Genomic DNA, 14187 nt, shown 5'->3' on the forward strand with positions numbered 1-14187 from the left:
GAAGATAGACGAAGGACAATTATATGGGTTGAAGAGCCATGATTGTCATGTTATCATGCAACAATTGATTTTTCTAGCATTTCATGATATGTTAGACAAACCTATATGAGGGGTATTATCTGAGTTGAGTCAATTTTTTAGAACATTGTGTGCATCGAAAGTTGTAGTAATTGAGGTAAAGAATCTAGAGGATTCTGTCGTCACTACTATTTGTCAGCTAGAGAAGATATTTTGTTCAGCATTTTTTGATGTTATGGAACATGTGATCATACACTTGTCATATGAAGTTAGGGTTGGTGGTCCTGTGCAATATCGGTGAATGTACCCATTTGAAAGGTAATTTTTTTTGTATTATTTTCTCTCTAATGCTATTAATTTTTTTTGTATTACGAGATGTATATTGTTGACAGATGCATGTTTGACCTCAAAAGGTTCAGAATAAAGCAAGAGTGAAGGGTTCAATTTGTGAGGCATAAACTTTAGAAGATATTTCAAATTTCTCATCTATGTACTTTGAGCCTTGCATTTCGACATGTTACACTTGCCCACCTCATAATGATGATGGAGAACAAGTTATTGTGGCTGACAAACTATCGATATTTAAATCACTTGGGAATGCCTTTGGCAGTTGCCGGTCAAGACTCTTGGAATATCGAGAGCAAGATGCAACACAAATCTATATCCTTTTTAATTGCTCAGAGATCGACCCCTACATCGAGTAAGTATACATAATATGTTACACTAAGTTCTTTACGTACATGGTTCGATAATATAATTATTTGTTAAGTGCATACGATTTAATCTGGAGTTGCGAAGAGAACTTCCCCATCTCACTGATTCAGAATTAAAAAAAAATGTGAAAATAAGTTTGGGGCATGATTGAAATAGTTGGTAAGGACGATGAAATGCATTCTTTCCGTGTAAACAACAATATGTTACTTAATTGGTCGTGTTTACAATCATTGTTTATGATTGTAGGTCTGTCATGGTGATGTTAATGACAAAGGAATATTGATTTATAAAATGGTTCGACCAAAGTTGTGCAATGTTACAATGAATGCATCGTAAATGGTTATCGATTCCATACAGAAGACCACAGTGTAAACAAGTCAATGATGAATAGTAGTGTGTGTGTCAAGGGTAGCAGTTATGGTGAAAATAAACTTGACTACTATGGTGTTATAGAATAAATAATGGAGTTGACTTACTTAAGCATAAATAACAGGGTAACTTTATTCAAGTGTCAATGGTTTGATCCCACAACAACAAGTGTCGACAAAGCCTCAAGCCTTGTGGAGGTGAATCATAAATCAATGTTTGAAACATATGAATCATTCATATTAGCATCACAAGCTCAACACGTTTACTATACTTCACATCCGAATACAAGGAAGTAAGATAGAAATGAATGGTGGGCGGTACATCGAGTATGATCAATTACAGGAAGACAAGATTATTGAAGAGGGTGATTACTATCAATCAGATGATATGTATGACTTCTCTTATGGTTACGATATCACACATGGTCTACATGTCACATCTTCATTGTTCGATGGCACACGTATGGAAGAATGTGATCCAAATGATATACTAAGTGGATGAGCGCCCAATGAAGAAAAATATGACAAAGAGGAGGAAAAAAAAGAAGAATATGAAAGTCAAACAAGTGATGAAGAGGCATACTCGAGCTAGTGAAATACATTTTGTAATACATACCTTTTGTTTGATGTGAATGATTTAAATGTATTGAAATGTATTGCAATGATTTGAATGTATTGCAATGTTTAATATGAATGATTTGAATGTATTGCAATGTTTGATGTGAATGATTTGCAATATATTGCAATGATTTAATGTGAATAATTTGAATGATTTGAATGTATTTCATATTAGAACATATATAAGCATGATTTCATCACTATGAAAGTTTTTTGACTGCCTTATAAAACATATATGCATGATTGTGATACATAACACATTTATTTGACAACCTTATAAACATTATATGCATGCGTGAATCACTGTGACATTTTTTTGACAACTTTAGAACACATATCTGCATGATTGAATCACTATGCATTTTTTTTGTCAGTCTTAGAACACATATCTGAATTCTGTTAATGTCCTTCACTTTATTGCTAGTCTATGTGTCATTCAGCCATTTACTTTGATTGCATTAGACTAGGTGCATTGCATATAATTTATTTCATTATATTTTGTTTATCAGTACTAACATTTCGGTTCACTTGTAGGATGCTGGAGATGATCAACGTAGAGGAGCTAATGGAGGCATGGATGGAGGGGCAAATCGAGACAATGAAGATGGTGATGCCTCAAATTTTGGCAAGGATTAGATTCATCTGTTTAATTTATTTCACGTACTTGTAACTAATTAGAACTTGGCAAGGACTGTACTGTAACTTATAACTTGTGTTAAATTTGTTTCACCTGCTTTGTATATGTATTTTTTATGTGTACTTTATTTTTTATACACAAGTTATATAAATTATATAACAAGATTTTTTTTCGATATTCATATTTCAAAAAAAAAAGTAATTTTTTTTAAAAATTTGCGACGGATATTATCCATCGTCAATTTAAATCAGTTGATGTTTTGCGACAAAATTTAATCTGTCGCTAATCTCTCGCTCAATTGGTGACAGACATTAGCGACATATACGTATTCGTCGTTAAATTTTAGCGACGAAATACATTCCTCCATAAAACCAAATCAGTTCTTATTTAGCGATGGATTAGCGACAAACATTATTCGTCGCTAATCCATCGCTAATTAGCGACGAATAAATTTTGTCACATTTTAGCGACCAGGATTATGCGACAATCGATTTTCATCGTTAATCTGTCGCTAAACATGTTAGCGACAGATTAACGATGAATAACGTCCGTCGTTAATCCGCATTTTTCTTGTAGTGAGACTCACAACCTGAAGTTGGATCTAGCATGGGGTCAGGGTTTTTTCTATAGGGGTTTTGCCATTTTGATCATTTATATACAAAGCAGTAGGAGGAACTACCATCACTCTCAAAGCTTGACTACTGTCTCTTAAGTAAAAGCTAGGGCAAACACCCTGTTATGATAATAGTCTCTTACTACTAAAAAAAAATGGCTGCACAGATCAAGGATTTGATATCGGGGGTTATTGGATCTTTGGCTTTGAAAAATGTCCAAAACACCCGTGCTGATGCCAGTAAATTCATAGGTACAAAAACCAAAGAATTCCATCATTGTCAGTGTCATAGCTACAATAATTTGTTGTAAAACCAAAGGTCCAGGAGCTAAACCATATGACCTTTGTAGCATACTGCCAGCAAAGTCAACCAAATTCCAACCTACCGTCTGCATGCTAGTAGATACGCTATCTCCACAAGGCTCAACCTAGTGATCAACAAGGCCAGGGCTGTGTTGTGCCAAGTCTATGCTATCTCCACAAGTCAAGTCAACTCAAGCCAAGCCAGGACACAAGCCATCATTAACCAACAAAATATTCAAATCAAATAGGTTTATGGAGAGCGGTTCCTAGGAGTGGGTATGATTCATACCACATGCTAGCTCACCACTTGTAAAGTTTTTGAGAATGGAAAAAATGGGGAGTATCTCTCCATTTTGCTATTTCACATTAAGAAAAAAAAAGAGATTTCACAAAAATATTCTCGCTTTATTGATTCAGCTCAACCGACGGGACAGTTTCCTGCCGGAATACCGGCTGGCAGAGAATTAGTCTGGTTGGTTGAGCTCAATCAATAGAAAGAAAGAAAATGTGTGAGCGCATTTTTTTCTCTCCATTGCTACCTGAATACCGGTCAACATGGAACTAGTTCGGCCAGCTGAGCTGAAGAGAGAGAGAGAGAGAGAGAGGATCAACATTACCACTCATGAAGATCAACAAAAGGTTGAACCCATGAACAAAAACTAGATAGAAAACAAAAATAAAATATAGAACAATAAAAAGCTAACGAAAAAGAAACTAGAAACAAATAGCAACAGACAACAAAGTCAAGATCAACCAGGATCCGCTGGATTAGAAGGAACCACGGATGAGTGAACGTTGTTCAGAGGGAAGGAGAGGTCTCTAAGATGCATATGTAGAATCGCATATACATCAATCAGGATTTTATGGACAAGATTATTAAGGATGACTGAAATTTGACAGAAAATAGAATCATTGCTTGCCATCCAAACAAATCATCAAGTAGTAAGCAACCACGTCTTCCAGATCAGTCTCCATCGCTTGCATCGTCTAATTCCAACAGGGCTCAGGAGCAGATCAAGCGTGAAAGACTCTTCTTTGACAATTACGTCCGAAGATCTCCACGTCTTATTAAATAGGGACACAAAGATTGGGCAAGACCAGAATAAATGAGAGGTAGTTCCTTCAGCAGCTTGACAAAGCACACACTAGCTAGAAAACTGAAAACCCAACTTCTTTAAATAACTGTGAGTCTAGACCCTATCATGCAAAATTAACCAAGCCAAGACCCAAGATCTTGGGGAAGGGCCCTTAGCCCATAACACACACTCAGGGAACCAATTTGCCCTCGGGGGGAGCAACGATCTATACAATTTGTGGGTGTGGAATGCACCATTTGGCACAATCGCCCATTGCAACCATTGATCATAATTTCCCGCATCCCTAATTTGATCTCTGAAGAACGATAAGGCTCTCAACTACATGCTTTGCAAGTGCGAGATCGCCAACCCCCGGGTTCCATGACAAAAAATAGATAAATCAGGATCACCATTTTAGCATGAAGCAAACGAGCACATGAAAAAACTGGTTGATGAGTCATCCAACATTGCTCGGCCACAAGAGCAATACTCCTCTGTCTTGGAGCAAAAATACCTAAGCCAACCATACGCCTAGGTAAAACCACCGTTCGCCAACCAACCAAATGGTGCTTACCCTGAAGTTGACACCCAGACCAAAGAAATAAAAATCTGGGCAATAAAAAATAAATGGCACTTAAAATTTTTGGCAAAATTTGGGCAATAAAAAATAAATGAAAAAATCTATAAAAATAAATTTCATAAGAAACTATAAATAAAACATATTTAAAAATAAAAATCTCGCAATAAATATCTGCTAAACGGTAAATATCACGATATTTGTCACGGTTTAAAAATCTCACAAGAAATTGCCTTTTTAAACTTTCAGGCAATTTCTCGTGATATTATCACTAGATTTTTATAAATCTCGTGATATTTGTTACAGAGAAGTTAGGTGGGGATAGAATAATGAAAAGCCAAAGCAAAGCTTGGAGCCCACATTTTGGCCTAATTTGACCTGTTGTGCCTAATGAATCCAGTCCAACCATTTCTTAGTCTGTCAATTTTAAACAACGGGTTGGATTTTAGGTCCGGTGACTTCGTCCAACCCTTTGTACATTCGATAGGGATAAATGGGGATTCAAACGTCTTTTCAGAACATGGAGCTGCTTTGTGAAATATCAGGCAAAAGATGGGTCTCTGAATATGGAATTTCTTTTCTAAATAATTAGAGAAAAAACTGAGGTGGTATCTCGTGTGGTAAGCCGGGTCCTGTGCCAAGCTGAAGACCCAGGTTCGCCACATGGGGCTTAAAAGATATCTGGTAGGAGTCTACCTAACCTCAGCTTGCCTTTCAGAAAAAAAACCTCAGGTTCCCTTTACCTACCAAGGAGTACACTTATATTAGGAATGCAAATGGGTCAGATCCAGGATGGGGTTTGTAATTTTTGGCTGTTCTGGATCCGATTCTGATCCCTATATATTTAGCTGTTCTGGATCCGATTCGTTTTCATCCCCAACTTAGGTTTAGTCTTACAACAAGGGATGCCTGCTAAGGGCTTTGAATTGGTGACGTCCAGTTAAATTAGTAACGTTCATGAGTAGCTCTTACCAGGAATGCAGAGTACCGGTCCAAATATAGCTAAATTTTACTGTATAACAAACTTGTGGTTAAATTATGATTAGTTCAGTTATTGACGCTCATGTACCTGTATGTCTATTCCTCTGTACTTGGATTTAAAGATGTAAATGCTTCAGATTCGAGTCGAATGTAGCCAATAACATATTGGCATATTGGCTAAAGAATTGGAATCAAATTTGAATGAAGAAAATTTTATGTCAAATCCAATTATTTTTTACACAATCAGATTCCGATATTCATCAGATTTGATTTGCCATAAGTTCGAGTCATGAACGGATTCAGCATGTTCCAAATAGTGGTAACGGGCTTTTGGATCATGTTTTTTTATAAGAAGAAAAACACAATTATATGATCCAGGAAAGTATTTAGGCTGTTAATTTTTGAAGGTTTATAAAAACGGGGGCCTACATGTCATAATGGGATGACTTAAAAACTGATTCCCAAGGAAAACATGTAAAACACATCTAGAAGATTAGTTTAATGAAAAGCAATAAAAAAATAAAAATTATTAAAAAGGAATATATATATATATATATATATATATATATGGGATGGAATGAAAACCTTTCCCAATAGAAAAATCCTTCCAAACCTCTTCAATGGATGTTTTTAGTGGATTTTTGTTGTTTTTTAAAAAAATTGACCATACAAATATGATATATATGTTTATTTTTATAAGAATTAGTTCTCGAAGAGAGCGCTTTTCTAGAATGAGAGAACTCTTATAAAGAAAGAGTAAAAACCTAGAAAGGGCTATTTTTTTAAAAAGAGCAAAACTAGAGAGAGAGAACGCTATAAAGAGATGAGAGAGAAAGTTGGAGGGAGAGAGGAGAGAGGGGGTGGGGGTCCTATTTATAGAGATTGGGTGTGGGCCCTCCTTTAAGATATAAGTAGGCCCTTATTCCTGATTTCTTCCTGCTCTTTTCGGATAAGGATGTATATATCTTTTGTGAAGCTCACTTGGATATTTTCATGATATATTTATGTGGGACCCATAAGATATTTTTGTGAGATATTTATATGGAGCTCACATGATATTTTTATGGGGTCCGCATATTTTTGGGGTTTCGTCGATATTTTTTTTAAAGAAAAAGTAAGTCATTCTCTTTGTCTTGACAAGACGAAACATATTGTTTCTTTGAAATTCTCTCATTTTGCCAAATGAATGTGATATGACTCTCTAAATGTTTTGAGCATATATCTTTGAAGATATATGTGTTCTAAGTATAATTGGCTCTGCGAAATTACTTTGTTTCTCATTCAAGGTCAATACGAGGAAATTATGTAAAAATATCTCTTATTTTTATTCAAAAGTTTATTAAAAAATTATGGATCTTACATCATTACCCTCTTAAAAAAAATTTGTCCTCAAAATTCTGTTGTGGGTACTACGTGAATAGCTAGAGATATTTTTTCTATATATTAGATTCAGGCTTCCAAGTGCAATCCTCTATTCCATGATGTTGTCATCTCATTTTAACAAGTGGGATGACCTTCGATCTAAGCACATGTTCCCAATGATACATGATATTTTCTGCTTGCTATCTATCCCACACAATTTCTACCTATCAAGGGTATTTGAGTTCTTCGATAAAGTTGTCATTTGCGAGTTGTTCGACTGATATAGTGTAAACACGACCCGTCGTGAGTTTCTACTTTGTCTTTGGTGGTGGTGGCCACTAAAATGGAGGACGCTGCTGCGGTTGTTTGGAGGTTCTGGTTGATCCGGTATTCTTCTATTGATTCTCTGAGTCCTTCTTGCGACATTCTTTCACAAAATGATCCTACTTGTCGAAATATAGGTAACAACTTGTATCACAAGGACAAGCCTGTCCAAGGTGATATGCGCTATACCTTGAACAACTAAAATTGGACTGCTAGTAGGGCAGAGCAACTACTTTCATCTACGATGGTCTCTCGATCGGTGGAGCAGAGTTCTTTTCTCAAAAATTTCTCTTACAAAAAGGTAGTCGTGACTCATAACCATCAGGGGATGACCTCTTGTTATTTCCGTCACTTGTCGTTGGTTTCTTTCATGCGATTCTCTTGTATTGCACCTAGTCTATATTTATTTTTGAAGATGTCTCTATGACAACATGGAACGTCTCTGACCTGCTTGTTATTATGTTAGGCTGCAATCCTTCTCATAACCCATGTATATACTTATCGACTCTCTTCTAGCCAATCTCGAACAACCTAGAGCAATACCAATCGAGGTTTTGGAACTTGGTAGTATAGTCAATGAGACTTGTACTACCTTGTTCTAATTATAAGAACTCCATCTTCTTTTGGTTTCTGAAGTGTACAAGGACATAATTGTCCAGGAAGGTACTTCGAAAATCACCCAAGGGATGACCTTATTATGAGAGAACTGGATTAAGTTGATGGTGTCTCACCACTTTCGTGCATTATCTTTCAGTTGGTAGGTGCCGAAACTGTTTTTTCATTCCTCTGACACTGCTAACACTTGAAATGCACATTCAATTTCTTGAAATAGTTCTTTGTGAGTTCTCAATCGGTTTTGCCGACGAAGACCGGTGGGTCTAACTTGAGGAATTTCTTATAAGTAATTCATCTGGTGTTATCTTTATAAGGCAAAACCAGTTTCTCCCTTGTCTCATAGATGACCTGACCAAATTGCTGAGGGTTTCCAAAAATAACCCTTGAGTAGGGGTGGCAAAATCTGACCTGACCCGCCAACCCGACCTGCCAACCCGCTTCTTAGCCGGGTTAGGGTTTGACTTAAACGGGTTCGTGTCATAAATTGGTCGACCCGCCTAACCCGTTTATTAAACGGGTAATGTTCGTGTTAGGGGTATGCCAACCCACCAACCCGTTTAATAAACGGGTTAGGCATACTGTTTGAATCTAACTCAAATCAGATGGAAACATAGCCGAACACATTAACAGGCCTGCATGATAAATAGTCTCATATACTGAGAAGAGAGCAAAAAGGAAGCATCATATTTGGAAACAGAACCATGTTCTAAAGCTTATCTAAAAATGACACATATGCCCTTGGTTATGAAAACATTTACTGGCAAGATAAGCTTCAGTCATTTACTAGAAAGATCACAAATTGCTAAATTTGGAGGAAGCCCATTTCCATCCAGAACTAGAAAGGGTGGTTGGGGGTGGATTAGTCATCTTTTTCAATTTTGATGCCATTGTTGTAGTTTTGACGCACTTAACGCCTCTGTATTCTGAAACCTTTGGACAAATCGTAATGATGTGGTCCTTATAATGAGATGGTGACAAAGATGGCAAACATTAATAGCACGTAATACCCTATCCCATCTCCAAGATGGTGACGGACTCCAGCCAAAACTCTTGGCTCAGCGTTTTTTGCCATTTTTGCTCGTAATTTTGAAAATCGATTAGATGCCATGTGTCTACTAGGTCATCATAATCGTGTTGTGTCAACCCGACCCGTTTATTAAACAGGTTAACCATGTCATGTCGGGTTGCCCGTTTAATAAATGGGTCGTGTTCGTGTTTGCCACATCCGACCCATTTAATAAACGGGTCATGTTCATGTTGAGGTATTCTGACCTGCCGACCCAACCCGATTGCCACCCCTACCCTTGAGTGTGGGACACCTCACTCGACAAAGTTCTTCTCATCCTAAGAGTCAGCCGTCTATTTACGCATAATTAATGTGATTTAGTTTTTTCAATTATATATAAAGAAGCAAATAATTTACTATGTATATATATTGCAAAGCAAGCAAACACACATAGTTGTATTTAAAAAAAATCAAGCACCACTGGTGGACATAGGTAGCAAAAGCTTCATACATTAGTCCACTAACTCTAGGCATGATCATTTTTTAAGAACTGAGTTTCTTTTTTGAACTAAACAACCTTGGATAGGACTGTTTATTCCCATATCTCTTTGACTTGGGCACTGAAGGATGTGTTAGAGATGGCATATTTTGAGTATATTTTGATGGTATTCGTGTATGCTCGGGTGAAGCCGGGATGTAGACTAGTGAGGCTTGTTCATACTGAGGCATGACAGAATGATAACTCAGAAAATTCAACATATCAATCAGTGAGTATAATGAGTTGTATGCCTCTTTTGGGCCTTATAGGCCATGAGGAGGTGTTATCAGGTGGTAACTTGGTGAATCACAATTTGTAGTAGTGAAAGCTCATTCGTTTCCTCCCAAAAAAGATCTTGAACTAGGTTTCTCATACTTGGGCTCTGATACCAATTCTATAACGTTCCAAATTTCCAAAATAACACTTTGTCCAAATTTTATGAATTTCTTTTTTTTCTTTATAGTAGAATTTTAAAAATTCTTTATCTGTAGAAATAGATGATAGTTAATTGTCAATTTTAGAAGATGTTGACAAGTCACAGGTATGCAACCAATTACTCATTGTCCATTAAAATATTTCATTTAAGGAAACCAAGACGAGTTATCTATTACAAGCAGTACTACTTAGTAAAGAAATACTAGATAAACTTAGTTTGTAAAAATGAAATGTCTAACAAAGTTTAGAGAAACCCTGAATTTTGATGCCTCCCTGCTCTGCATATCACGCAGCAGGTACAGTACCTGTATCTCCCACAAAATGTGGTCAAAACCATTTCTGGTCTGGTAGAAAAAAGCATTCTAATTTTAACAAGTATAATATGTTGAAGAGATAAAAGGCCACTCTAAAGTTGCAGTTGAAAACATCATAACTCAAGTCTCCACGATATCCCATAGACTAAAGCAGAAGCTCCTCGAGCTTAACTTAGCCATGCAAATACAATTTGGGTACTTCGCTCGATCGGTCCAACAGTGTACCGAGATCAATACTTTACATAAGGTGATGCATGAGTAGTACTAACATATATTCATTCATTAGTGTACCTATAACTAATGCATTGTTTCAATAATTATAAGTTCACCCCCTCGTATGCATGAGAACTTAACTTCGGTGTCAAACAAAGTTATTTGAGTGTTTATTATGCTATGTATTTTTGTTTGCCCAAAAATTTGAGCGATCCATTTCATAGCGGGACTACAAATTTTTGTCAAGATAGCCCCCGTTAGGTCAGTTTGGATGCATCTTGCTATTGCATTAAGGAGGTCAACCCCTAGGTCTTAGGGATAACCTGACTTCCTAACCTTTGAGTGATTGAGAGACTGCTTGAACTTTTTGGTTTATAAGATAATGTATGTCACTCGAGGTAGTACCATCGTCGTCTACCTTGATGAGCATAAGTCTTGAATGAGTTTGATGACATAATCTTTATTATTAGAATGTCGAGTGCTATATAGGCAATCCAGTGCATTCTGCACAAAGAGAAATATGGACCCAACTTCAATAAGTTTTTCAAAGTATGAGTTGGTTATCGTGTGAACAAGGACTATCATTATGCTTGTTTATATGCATGTAGACATTGCTCTTAGCATCTACGACATTCACAAGCGCTTCACCCCATTGCGGGTGAATAACTAACTCTAACACAATGGTGCTTACAAGTATTATTCTTGTGACAATAGTTTATAGAGGCATGTGTAACGAATGATTATTTTTAGCCACAACGAGTACTGGCCTAACAAGATGCAATAGCTACTATGGCGCATCGACCCTTACGAGCACGATGCCCTTGAAGGCGAAAATGGAATGAGTCATCCTGATAAGGTTCCAACAATGTGGGCATCATCGTATCATCCCTACTAGCTTAGTTGAGTATTTTGCCAAAAAGTTTTGGGAGTATCTCTCCTATTTTACAGAAAAAAACCCTATGCTTGTTTGAAGGCATAAATATGCCATTTAGGATTTAGATAATCATTTGCTAGAAATTTTTGCAACATCTCTCCTATTTAATGGGGAAAACACTACGTTCTTTTTAGCTTGGAGAACATCTTGTCAGAAATTTTTGCAGTATCTCTTATTTAATAAGAAAATATTACCTTTAATTTTTGATATATTTGCAATGTTGTGCATACGTTGCATCTCCCATAGTTTATCAGAAATCTAGGCCTTAGTTAGGTCTTACGCTGGTGACTTAGATGTTTACGTAAATACAATTTTCTACACATCCAAAACCTTTTCAATAAAGGTTTATTCGTCAAACATTGTTTTGAACACGACAAAACCTTTAAATTGCTTTGAGTGATAGAGATTAGTCACAATTTATATGCTTATTACAAAACAGTTATATTGATTAAAAGCAGGAGCCTATGCATATAACAATGCGATGAGAAAGTAAATAGCATAAAGCAGAAGACTATGCATATAATAGTGTCAAGACAAAGTATAGTGCGTAAAGCAAGACCTAGTGAATGAAACTATGTATTAAGCAAAGTAACTTGTATAAAACTATATATATATATATATATAAATATAAAGAATTAGAATCACATAATACATAATTCATCATAAATATTGAGAAGTAGTCGCAAGAATACACGCATGAATACTGAAGCAAGCTTACGGTGGCTTAGAAGATGTGAACCAAGGACTATGACTCAATATCTTTTTAGAAAGGTGTACAATAGGAAAAATCTCACCATACGTGATTGTTATCTCAATGAATATAACTTGAAATAGAGAACGGTGTGCAAACCTTCAAAAAATCCAATAAAGGTAGCTTAGCGCAAGCGTATAGGCGCTCCTAGGTAGTGTCTGACATGTCCTTACACTACAAAAAAAACTCTATTTAGCGTCAGACATTTGCGATGGAAAAAACCCGCCACAAAGTGCTGTCAGATTAGCGAGAGAATGATATTCATCGTTAAAATATCATTTATTTTTTATTTTAGCGATAGAAAATATTCTGTCGATAATCCATCGCAACATAGCGACAAATTAGCGATGGATTTTATTTCATCGCCATATCCGTTACAGCTTAGCGACAGATCAACGACAGACCAATTTTGTCGCGGAGTCATCACCAAATAGCGACGACTTAGTGATGAAATTTGGCCGTCGCAAATCCGTCGCGAATTACCCCGTAAATCCCTAATTTTTTTCCCTTTCTTTCTCTTTTTTGTTTCCTCTCTCCCGCGTCTCTTGGGCCCGCCTCCCATCGCCCCCTGCCCGCCTTCTGTCGCTTCCATCCCTCCTCCTGTGGACCCCTGTCCGACCTCCTGTTTCCCCACGACCCACCGGTCGTCGCCCCCCTTCCTGTCGTTGTCGACCCCCCCTCCCCCCCCCCCCCTGGTCGACCTCCTGTTGCTGCCCTTCCCGCCGAGTGTCGACCCCTGACCCGTCCTCCCCCTTCCCGCCTCCTCTCGCCCCCCAGCTTGCCTTCCCGCCTCCTCTCGCCCCCCAGCTCGCCTTCCCTTGACCCCCCTTCCCGCTGCTTGTCGACCCTCAACCTGCCACCCCCATTCCCACCACCTCTCGCCCCCCCTTCCCGCCTTCTCTTGCCCCCCAGCCCGCCTTCCCTTGCCTCCCCTTCTCGTCGCCTGTCCACCCCGGCCCACCGCCCCCCTTTCTGCCTCCTCTCACCTCCCTTCCCGCCTCCTCTTGCCCCCCCCCCCCTCTCAGGTAGCCTTGCTGAGCCCCTTTCGCCGTGCACCTGACCTAGGCCGACACCCCCGTCCGGACATCCCCTTTGCCCCTCTTTTTTGCTCGTGTTCCAGACATCCCTAATGCTTTTATCCCATCTCCGACGACCTCGCAGGTAACCCCCCCAGTCCGCCTCCCTGTATTGTACTGTACATTTGTGCTTCACAGGTACATTGCTAAGCCAAAGACATGCGATGCTTAGTGCTAAGCATCACATGTGGCTAAAGATGCAATGCAAAATCGGGTAAATACCCGTGGTGAGTACGTGATGCAAGCACATCATATGTTATTTAATTTATTGAATGCAATACTTTTCTGTTCACATACTCACATAGTTGTGGATATCTAGGACTGTTTTGATGGAGTTGGAGATCATGCTGAGCATGATTTTAATGTATGAGTAGAAGTGTTCTTATTTTTGGAGTACAGATTCTATGCTCAACATGATCATAGTTAGTGGGATATTGGAGTGTGTTTGTTGCAGGTACATGTTTGATATATGTTTTGATATGAATGATTTTAATGTATTGCAATGTTTGATGTTTCTGTATCCATGCTTACACAAAGTTATTTTTCATTTGATTATGCCTTCCATGTGGAATTGTATCATGAATTTTTTGTTCAAATGAATGTATCCTTATATGTAATGTGATTTCAAATTTTTAAATATCCTCTTGATGTGTATAAATATGATGTGATGGTGTATTGAACACAAAACTTTACGTATTATTAAGATTTTCTTTT

The sequence above is a fragment of the Nuphar pumila genome, chromosome 5, assembly GCF_984573655.1.
Source record: "Nuphar pumila chromosome 5, dmNupPumi1.hap1.1, whole genome shotgun sequence".
Taxonomy (NCBI): domain Eukaryota; kingdom Viridiplantae; phylum Streptophyta; class Magnoliopsida; order Nymphaeales; family Nymphaeaceae; genus Nuphar; species Nuphar pumila.